Source organism: Enhydra lutris, unplaced genomic scaffold, assembly GCF_002288905.1.
Source record: "Enhydra lutris kenyoni isolate GAN:26980312 unplaced genomic scaffold, ASM228890v2 scaffoldscaffold3, whole genome shotgun sequence".
NCBI classification, from domain to species: Eukaryota; Metazoa; Chordata; class Mammalia; order Carnivora; family Mustelidae; genus Enhydra; species Enhydra lutris.
In genome coordinates, this window is record NW_019154087.1 from 17,757,063 (window position 1) to 17,768,735 (window position 11,673).

Here is an 11,673-nt window from a genome sequence, read left to right on the forward strand (position 1 = left end):
CAAACAAATAGAAGAGGAAGGAACGTTTCCAAACACATTACATGAAGCCATCATTACTCTGATACAAAAATCAAAGACACTAAAAGAAAGAAAAAAGAAAAAGAAAACTGAAGGCCAATTTCTCCAATGACTATAGATACAAAAATCTTCAGCAAAATACTAGCAAAGAGAATTCAATAATATTTTTTTAAAAAAATCATTCAAAGAGATAGGATTTATTCCAGGAATGCAAGGGTTGTCCAATATCACTGTGACACATCAAACAAGAAAAAGAATTAAAACCATATGACTATCTCAATAGATGCAGAAATAGAATTTGACAAAATACAATATTTATTCATGATAAGAACTCTCACCAAAATTTTTAAAAGGACCATACCTCGACATAATAAAGGCCTTATGAAAACCCCACAACAAATATCATCCTAAGAGGGGAAACTGAGTGCTTTTCCTCCAACATCAGGAACAAGAAAAGAATGTCCACCTTGCCACTTTTATTCAACATAGTACTAGAAGTCATAGCCACAGCAATTAGACAATAAAAAGAAAGAAAAGACATCCAAATTGGTAAGACAGAAGTAAAACTGTCACTATTTTCAGATGACAGGATACTATATATAGAAAACCCTATGGACTCTACCAAAAAATTATTAGATCTGATAAATAAATTCATTAAGATTGCCAGGTACAAAATTAATATACAAAAAATTTTTGTACTTCTATATTCTCATAATGAAGTAGCATAAAAAGAAATTAAGATAACAATCCCATTTATAATTGCACCAAAAATAATAAAATATCTAGGAATAAACTTAACCTAAAGGGAAAGATCTATATTCTGAAAACTATAAAACATTGATGAAAGAAATTAAACACAAACAAATGGAAAGACATTCCATGTATGTAAGTTGGAATATCATTAAAATGTCCATACTACCCAAAGCAATCTACAGATTTAATGCAATCTCTATCAAAATACCAACAGCATTTTTCACGAACTAGAATAATTAATACTAAAATTTGTATGGAACAACAAAAGACCCTGAATAGCCAAAGAAATATTAAGGAAAGTCAAAGCTGGAGGTATTACAATCCCAGATTTCAAGTTATAATACAAAGCTATAGTAGTTAAAACAGTGTGGTACTGGCTCAAAAACAGACACATCAATGGAACAGAATAGAGAGCCCAGAAATAAACCCATGCTTTGTGCTCAATTAATCTATGATGAAGGCAAAAATATACAAGCAGGAAAAGACAGTCCCTGTAATTAATGGTGAGGGGGAAACTAGACAGCAAGAGAATGACACTGGACCACTTCCTAACACCATATAAAACAAACTCAAAATGGATGAAAGACCTGAATGTATACCTGAAGCCAAAAAATTCCTAGAGGAAGACATAGGCAGTAATCACTTTGACATCAGCCATCCAACATTTTTCTAGATATGTCTTCTCAGGCAAGGGAAAGAAAAGCAAGAGTAACTATAGGGACTACATCAAAACAAAAAGCTTTTATACAGCAAAGGAAACCATCAACAAAATGAAAAGTTAACCTACTTTTTGTAGGCTATACTTTTTTTTTTTTTGAAGATTTTATTTATTTATCTGACAAAGATCACAGGTAGGCAGAGAGGCAGGCAGAGAGAGAGGGGAAGGCAGGCTCCCCGCTGAGCGGAGAGCCCGATGCAGGGCTAGATCCCAGGACCCTGGGATCACGGCCCAAGCTGAAGGCAGAGACCTAACCCACTGAGCCACCCAGGTGTCCCTAGGGCTATACTTTTGAATGGGAGAAGATATTTGCAAATAATATATCCAATAAGGAGTTAATATCCAAAATATACAATGAAACTATACAACTCAACACACACACACACACACACACACACACACGCACACATCAGACAATTCAATTAAAAAATGGGCAGAAATAAAATGGACAGAGGACCTAAATAGACATTTTTCCAAAGGAGACATACAGATGGTAAATAGACATATGGAAAGATGATTAACATCACTCATCATCAGGGAAATGCGAATCAAAACCACAATGACATCTGTCAGAATAACTAGAATCAAAAAGACAAGAAATAACAAGTGTTGGCAAGGATGTGGAGGAAAAGGAGCCCTTATACACTGTTGGTGGGAATGTAAATTGGTGCAGCCACTGTGGAAAACTGTATGGAGTCATCAAAAAATTAAAAATAGAATTACTATATGGTCCAGTAATTTCACTACAGGGTATTTACCCAAAGAAAACGAAAATACTAACATGAAAAGATACATGCACCCCTATGTTTACAGAAGCATTATTTATAACAGGCAAGATATGGAAGAAACATAAGTGCCTATTGTCAGAAGGATAGATAAAGAAGTCATGGTGTGTATATACATGCACACAAATACATACAAATAATCAATTATTATACCACCATGGAAAAAAAAAAATATTGCCATTTGCAGCAACATGAGTGGACCTCAAGTGTGTGTGTCATGCTAAGTGAAGTAAGTCAGAGAGAAGTACCATATGATTTCATTTATGTGGGAATCAAAAAAAACAAAACAAACAAACAAAGCAGAAACAGGTACATAAAAACAACAAATTGGTGGTTGCCAGAGGGAAGTTGGGTGAGGGGATGGGAAAAATGGAAGAGGAATGGGAATGGAGAGCCGGCATCAAGTCATGGGATGACTAAGCCACAGGAATGAAAGATGCAGCATAGCGGACAGAGTAAATCATATTGTAATAGTGTTGTGCAGTGACAGAGAGTAGCTACATTGGTGATGAGCATAGCGTAATAGATAAAGTTGTCAAATCACTACGTCATACACTTGAAACTAATGTAAAATTGTATGTCAACGATAATCCAATAAAAATACAAACACAAAATAAAACCAAACAGTTTTGAGTTTGTGGATGCTGTTTTCTCAACAAAAAAGGAACTTTATTAATAAGTCATTTAAAAAAAATAAGTGTCCAGAAAATAACACTGTAATGAACTTTACTCGGGCAAAATTTAAGAAGGGTAAGGCTAAAACAACAGCTCTCCAGACATGCCTGACCTAATACTGCTGTGACTCATAATTAAGAACCGTCATCATGGTAAGCAATTGGTTCCTGAAATCGCCTGGGAGCAGAATGGAGTTTCTGGCACTGGTGTCTTTCTCCCCAGGGGAATGCTAAGTGCCATCCAGTTCTGACTACCTCTGAAACACGCATTCTATCACCATGGCAGCAAGGCTGATCATCTCATCTTGGTTAAAGAGGTTTCTTCTCTCAATCCCATGAGGGTAAATCAGCACTTCCAGACACAGGCTGAGTCATTACTTTTGGCCTCATTAACATGGTGTAGCCCTTCTGTCTGCTAACAACCAGATTTAAAACAAAACAAAACAAAAAATAGTTAACCAAATGAATTAAATTATGCAGCCAGCCAGTGAGTATTCCAGCAAGTAATTCCAAAGGCCAATTTTGCTATGGGAGAGAAGAACATGAACAAAAAAATAAAAATTGGATTTAAAAAATTGGAAAACTACACTAATCCTTTAAATGTACATGTTCTTCAAAGAGTGAGAAGCACCTTGTTTTCAGAAGAAAATATCAAAGTATGTACAGTGCATGGAAAACCAAAACCATCTTCCATTTAGTCCTGAAATACAAATAGGGTTGTAATGGTGAAGAGTTCCTGACTGAATATGCCTCTTCAGAAGACAGCTGGAGCCAGAGGAGAAACTGTGCCCTCCTGCTGCTAAAAGGGAGGCTTGAGCGGACAGGAAATAGAAACCCCAGAAATGGCTTTGTGTGGAGAGGAGCCAGTTCAATGGTTGAGAACATTCTGAAGCAACCATGTGGTTTTTGGACCTGTAAATATGTTTTGTTAAGAGAAGGGCCATGAAGACGGTTCAGCTGTTCAATTCAAATTTACTGTTGAAGTAAGGACTCTGATTACATTTTCACAGGTTTACACACACACACACACACACACACACATACACGAAAATACAGAGTTCAAACTAGAATTTTCCCTCATTTTCTCTCCTACATATATAGGCAGACTACAGCACAAATAAATTTACTTACATGGAATCTAAGCACCATTTTTTTCCTGGAAAGATGACACTCAAAAATTTCACAATCTTTAATACAATAATGGTGCCAGCATTCTTATGTGGAGACCCTTGCTAAGATTCTGGTTCTAAAGAGTGCATCTTGTGGGTTGAAATGACAGCAGAATAATTCTTCATTAGGATGAAAGTAAAGATGAATAATTTGTCAATATGTTGTGAAGACCTTAAGGGATCTTTAAAGAACACAAGTGAATACAATCTATTATTAAAAACATTACAACATAAAAGAATTTAGTAAGAAGACAACAAAACTGAGGGAAAGATTCCATGCAGGATGGCACTGGGAGCTGAAATATACAGCTACACTTGTAATTGGATAGCACTTTAAGAAATCTCCAAAGGTCAAAGATGCAACTGTGGATGGATTATAGCAAGTAAACTCTCAGGTGCTTTGAGAAAAAGTGACCATGATTTCTCAGAACAAAGCACTGGAATAAGTTCAAGAAAGAAAACAAAATAGATCCAGGCTCCACAGACCACTAACAAAGTGAGATTTCTAAGGAAATAGCCAAATGTGAATTGTAAACTAAACAAGTGGAGGAAATAAAGAGCCAATGACTAAACTTGGTCTGAAATGTGCTAGTCAATTGAATTTCACATTTCCTAACAATCACATTTCCCTGATTGTGCTTGGGTTGGATGGATACGTGATTTTCCACAGAAAAGAACATGACAGTCGTCAATTATAGAGTGCATATTAGGAAGGCAAGATTGATGGCAACATACTTGAAGAGACTATAAAATCATCTTTAAAAGTCTGTGGTACTTAAGATCTACTAACATCCCAGTGTCCTTTATTCATGTTAAGGACTACTAGCAAACCTCTTTCTGAGTTCCCTGGGAAATCTACCTTAACTAGGAAATTCAGACACATAATTGCTCATTAGTGTTTCCTCTCCCTCTCTCTTCCTTTTCTCACCCCTCCCTCTCTTTTTCTCCCTTTTTAAGGTTGCCTTAAATAAGGCCATCAGAGAACAGATGTTCTGACTAAATCATGGATATGAACTTTGTTTCATACTCAATCTTAGATGGAAGCAAGCTTAAAGATCAAGGAAAGGAATTCCTTTTCATCATTGAGACACATTCAAGTGTCAGATTAATAATTGATTATCCAAAATTTTAATTTTGTTTCTTTATAAATTGAACTATAAGACCTAAGTGAAACAGTACAGAGAATCTAAGGTCACCTTTATATCTTTTTCTTTTGAGCAAATATCTAGTTAGGGTAGTCTGGATCAACAGAATAATGATTAGAAGGTTTGAGGAATCAAGTAGCATTGAATTTTTACTTTGTCAAGGATCGCTCCATAGGATAGCAAATGTTTGAGCAAAAGTCAGTCCATTCGGGAGGAGTCAAGATGGCGGAGAAGTAACAGGCTGAGACTACTTCAGGTAGCGGGAGATCAGCTAGATAGCTTATCTAAAGATTGCAAACACCTACAAATCCAATGGGAGATCGAAGAGAAGAAGAACAGCAATTCTAGAAACAGAAAATCAACCACTTTCTGAAAGGTAGGACTGGCAGAGAAGTGAATCCAAAGCGACGGGAATATAGACCGCGGGGGAAGGGGCCGGCTCCAGGCAAGCGGCGGAGCAACGGAGCACAAAATCAGGACTTTTAAAAGTCTGTTCCGCAGAGGGACATCGCTCCAGAGGCTTAACCGGGGTGAAGCCCACACAGGGTCAGCGTGGCCTCGGGCCCGCAGGGTCACAGAAGGATCGGGGGTGTCTGAGTGTTGCATAGCTGACAGGTATTAGAACGGGGAAGCCGGCTACAGAGACAGAGCCCAGGAGTGAGCTCTAAGCTTGGGGTTACCTTGAACCGGTCACAGGCTCTGTCAGCTCGGAGCGCAGCTAGAGGCCAGGGTGACGGGAGTAATTGGGCACTGTTCTCTGAGGGCACACTGAGGAGTGGGGCCCCGAACTATCGGCTCCTCTGGGCTGGCAACTGGGAGGCCGCCATCTTCATTCCCGTCCTCCAGAACTCTACGGAAAGCGCTCAGGGAACAAAAGCTCCCGAAAGCAAACCCGAGCGGATTACTCAGCCCTGGCCCTGGTAAGGGCGGTACAACTCCGCCCGGGGCAAAGACACTTGAGAATCACTACAACAGGCCCCTCCCCCAGAAGACCAACAAGAAACCCAGCCAGGACCAAGTTCACCTACCAAGGAGTGCAGTTTCAATACCAAGGAGAGCAGTGGAATTCCAGAGGAGGAGAAAGCAAAGCACGGAACTCATGGCTTTCTCCCCGTGATTCTTTACCCGTGCAGTTATTTTTTTTTCCTTTTTCAATTTTTTTTTCTCTTCTTCTGCTAAATTTTTTAACTTTTACCCTTTTCTTTTTTAACGTTTTTTTAACTAGTTTATCTAATATATATACATATTTTTTTCCTTTTTATATTTTTTCTTTATTGGTTTTCTTTTTTTAATTGTTTCTTTCTTTCTTTCTTTCTTTTTTTTTTTTCTTTCTGAACCTCTTTTTATCCCCTTTCTCCCCCCTCACGATTTGGGATCTCTTCTGATTTGGCTAAAGCATATTTTCCTGGGGTTGTTGCCACCCTTTTAGTATTTTACTTGCTCCTTCATCTACTCTTATCTGGACAAAATGACAAGGCGGAAAAATTCACCACAAAAAAAAGAACAAGAGGCAGTACCAAAGGCTAGGGACCTAATCAATACAGACATGGGTAATATGTCAGATCTAGAGTTCAGAATGACGATTCTCAAGGTTCTAGCCGGGCTCGAAAAAGGCATGGAAGATATTAGAGAAACCCTCTCCGGAGAGATAAAAGCCCTTTCTGGAGAAATAAAAGAACTAAAATCGAACCAAGTTGAAATCAAGAAAGCTATTAATGAGGTACAATCAAAAAAGGAGGCTCTCACTGCTAGGATAAATGAGGCAGAAGAAAGAATTAGCGATATAGAAGACCAAATGACAGAGAATAAAGAAGCTGAGCAAAAGAGGGACAAACAGCTACTGGACCACGAGGGGAGAATTCGAGAGATAAGTGACACCATAAGACGAAACTACATTAGAATAATTGGGATTCCACAAGAAGAAGAAAGAGAGAGGAGAGCAGAAGGTATATTGGAGAGAATTATTGGAGAGAATTTCCCCAATATGGCAAAGGGAACAAGCATCAAAATCCAGGAGGTTCAGAGAACCCCCCTCAAAATCAATAAGAATAGGTCCACACCCCGTCACCTAATAGTAAAATTTACAAGTCTTAGTGACAAAGAGAAGATCCTGAAAGCAGCCCGAGAAAAGAAGTCTGTAACATACAATGGTAAAAATATTAGATTGGCAGCAGACTTATCCACAGAGACCTGGCAGGCCAGAAAGAGCTGGCATGATATATTCAGAGTACTAAACGAGAAAAACATGCAGCCAAGAATACTATAGCCAGCTAGGCTATCATTGAAAATAGAAGGAGAGATTAAAAGCTTCCAGGACAAACAAAAACTGAAAGAATTTGCAAACACCAAACCAGCTCTACAGGAAATATTGAAAGGGGTCCTCTAAGCAAAGAGAGACCCTAAAAGTAGTAGATCAGAAAGAAACAGAGACAATATACAATAACAGTCACCTTACAGGCAATACAATGGCACTAAATTCATATCTCTCAATACTTACCCTGAATGTTAATGGGCTAAATGCCCCAATCAAAAGACACAGGGTATCAGAATGGATAAAAAAACAAAACCCATCTATATGTTGCCTACAAGAAACTCATCTTAAACCCGAAGACACCTCCAGATTTAAAGTGAGGGAGTGGAAAAGAATTTACCATGCTAATGGACATCAGAAGAAAGCAGGAGTGGCAATCCTTATATCAGATCAATTAGATTTTAAGCCAAAGACTATAATAAGAGATGAGGAAGGACACTATATCATACTCAAAGGAACTGTCCAACAAGAAGATCTAACAATTTTAAATATCTATGCCCCTAACGTGGGAGCAGCCAACTATATAAGCCAATTAATAACAAAATCAAAGAAACACATCGACAATAATACCATAATAGTAGGGGACTTTAACACTCCCCTCACTGAAATGGACAGATCATCCAAGCAAAAGATCAACAAGGAAATAAAGGCCTTAAATGACACACTGGACCAGATGGACATCACAGATATATTCAGAACATTCCATCCCAAAGCTACAGAATACACATTCTTCTCTAGTGCACATGGAACATTCTCCAGAATAGAGCACATCCTCGGTCCTAAATCAGATCTCAACCATTATCAAAAGATTGGGATCATTCCCTGCATATCTTCAGACCACAATGCTCTGAAGCTAGAACTCAATCACAAGAGGAAATTTGGAAAGAACCCAAATACATGGAGACTAAACAGCATCCTTCTAAAGAATGAATGGGTCAACCAGGAAATTAAAGAAGAACTGAAAAAATTCATGGAAACAAATGATAATGAAAACACAACGGTTCAGAATCTGTGGGACACAACAAAGACAGTCCTGAGAGGAAAATATATAGCGGTACAAGCCTTTCTCAAGAAACAAGAAAGGTCTCGGGTACACAACCTAACCCTACACCTAAAGGAGCTGGAGAAAGAACAAGAAAGAAACCCTAAACCCAGCAGGAAAAGAGAAATCATAAAGATCAGAGCAGAAATCAATGAAATAGAAACCAAAAAAAACAATAGAACAAATCAACGAAACTAGGAGCTGGTTCTTTGAAAGAATTAATAAGATTGATACACCCCTGGCCAGACTTATCAAAAAGAAAAGAGAAAGGACCCAAATAAATAAAATCATGAATGAAAGAGGAGAGATCACAACTAACACCAAAGAAATACAGACAATTATAAGAACATACTATGAGCAACTCTACGCCAACAAATTTGACAATCTGGAAGAAATGGATGCATTCCTAGAGACATATAAACTACCACAACTGAACCAGGAAGAAATAGAAAGCCTGAACAGACCCATAACCAGTAACGAGATCGAAACAGTCATCAAAAATCTCCAAACAAACAAAATCCCAGGGCCAGACGGCTTCCCGGGGGGAATTCTACCAAACATTTAAAGAAGAACTAATTCCTATTCTCCTGAAACTGTTCCAAAAAATAGAAATGGAAGGAAAACTTCCAAACTCATTTTATGAGGCCAGCATCACCTTGATCCCAAAACCAGACAAGGATCCCATCAAAAAAGAGAACTACAGACCAATATCCTTGATGAACACAGATGCAAAAATTCTCACCAAAATACTAGCCAATAGGATTCAACAGTACCTTAAAAGGATTATTCACCACGACCAAGTGGGATTTATTCCAGGGCTGCAAGGTTGGTTCAACATCCGCAAATCAATCAATGTGATACAACACATTAATAAAAGAAAGAACAAGAACCATATGATACTCTCCATAGATGCTGAAAAAGCATTTGACAAAGTACAGCATCCCTTCCTGATCAAAACTCTTCAAAGGGTAGGGATAGAGGGCACATACCTCAATATTATCAAAGCCATCTATGAAAAACCCACCACAAATATTATTCTCAATGGAGAAAAACTGACAGCTTTTCCGCTAAGGTCAGGAACACCGCAGGGATGTCCATTATCACCACTGCTATTCAACATAGTGCTAGAAGTCCTAGCCTCAGCAATCAGACAACAAAAGGAAATTAAAGGCATCCAAATCGGCAAAGAAGAAGTCAAACTATCACTCTTCGCAGATGATATGATACTATATGTGGAAAACCCAAAAGACTCCACTCCAAAACGCCTAGAACTTGTACAGGAATTCAGTAAAGTGTCAGGATATAAAATCAATGCCCAGAAATCAGTTGCATTTCTCTACACCAACAACAAGACAGAAGAAAGAGAAATTAAGGAGTCCATCCCATTTACAATTGCACCCAAAACTATAAGATACCTAGGAATAAACCTAACCAAAGAGACTAAGGATCTATACACAGAAAACCATAAAGTACTCATGAAAGAAATGGAGGAAGACACAAAGAAATGGAAAAGTGTTCCATGCTCCTGGATTGGAAGAATAAATATTGTGAAAATGTTTTGCTCCCTAAAGCAATCTACACATTTAATGCAATTCCTATCAAAGTACCATCCATTTTTTTCAAAGAAATGGAGCAAATAATCCTAAAATTTATATGGAACCAGAAAAGACCTCGAATAGACAAAGCAATATTGAAAAAGAAAGCCAAAGTTGGTGGCATCACAATTCCGGACTTCAAGCTCTATTACAAAGCTGTCATCATCAAGACAGCATGGTACTGGCACAAAAACAGACACATAGATCAATGGAACAGAATAGAGAGCCCAGAAATAGACCCTCAACTCTATGGTCAACTAATCTTCGACAAAGCAGGAAAGAATGTCCAATGGAAAAAAGACAGCCTCTTCAATAAATGGTGTTGGGAAAATTGGACAGCCACATGCAGAAAAATGAAATTGGACCATTTCCTTACACCACACACGAAAATAGACTCAAAATGGATGAAGGACCTCAATGTGAGAAAGGAATCCATCAAAATCCTTGAGGAGAACACAGGCAGCAACCTCTTCGACCTCAGCCGCAGCAACTTCTTCCTAGGAACATCGCCAAAGGCAAGGAAAGCAAGGGCAAAAATGAACTATTGGGATTTCATCAAGATCAAAAGCTTTTGCACAGCAAAGGAAACAGTTAACAAAACCAAAAGACAACTGACAGAACAGGAGAAGATATTTGCAAATGACATATCAGATAAAGGGCTAGTGTCCAAAATCTATAAAGAACTTAGCAAACTCAACACCCAAAGAACAAATAATCCAATCAAGGAATGGGCAGAGGACATGAACAGACATTTCTGCAAAGAAGACATCCAGATGGCCAACAGACACATGAAAAAGTGCTCCACATCACTCGGCATCAGGGAAATACAAATCAAAACCACAATGAGATATCACCTCACACCAGTCAGAATGGCTAAAATTAACAAGTCAGGAAATGACAGATGCTGGCGAGGATGCGGAGAAAGGGGAACCCTCCTACACTGTTGGTGGGAATGCAAGCTGGTGCAGCCACTCTGGAAAACAGCATGGAGGTTCCTCAAAATGTTGAAAATAGAACTACCCTATGACCCAGCAATTGCACTGCTGGGTATTTACCCTAAAGATACAAACGTAGTGATCCGAAGGGGCACGTGCACCTGAATGTTTATAGCAGCAATGTCTACAATAGCCAAACTATGGAAAGAACCTAGATGTCCATCAACAGACGAATGGATAAAGAAGATGTGGTATATATACACAATGGAATACTATGCAGCCATCAAAAGAAATGAAATCTTGCCATTTGCGACGACGTGGATGGAACTAGAGGGTATCATGCTTAGCGAAATAAGTCAATCGGAGAAAGACAACTATCATATGATCTCCCTGATATGAGGGAGAGGAGATGCAACATGGTGGGTTAAGGGGGTAGGAGAAGAGTAAATGAAACAAGATGGGATTGGGAGGGAGACAAACCATAAGTGACTCTTAATCTCACAAAACAAACTGAGGGTTAATGGGGGG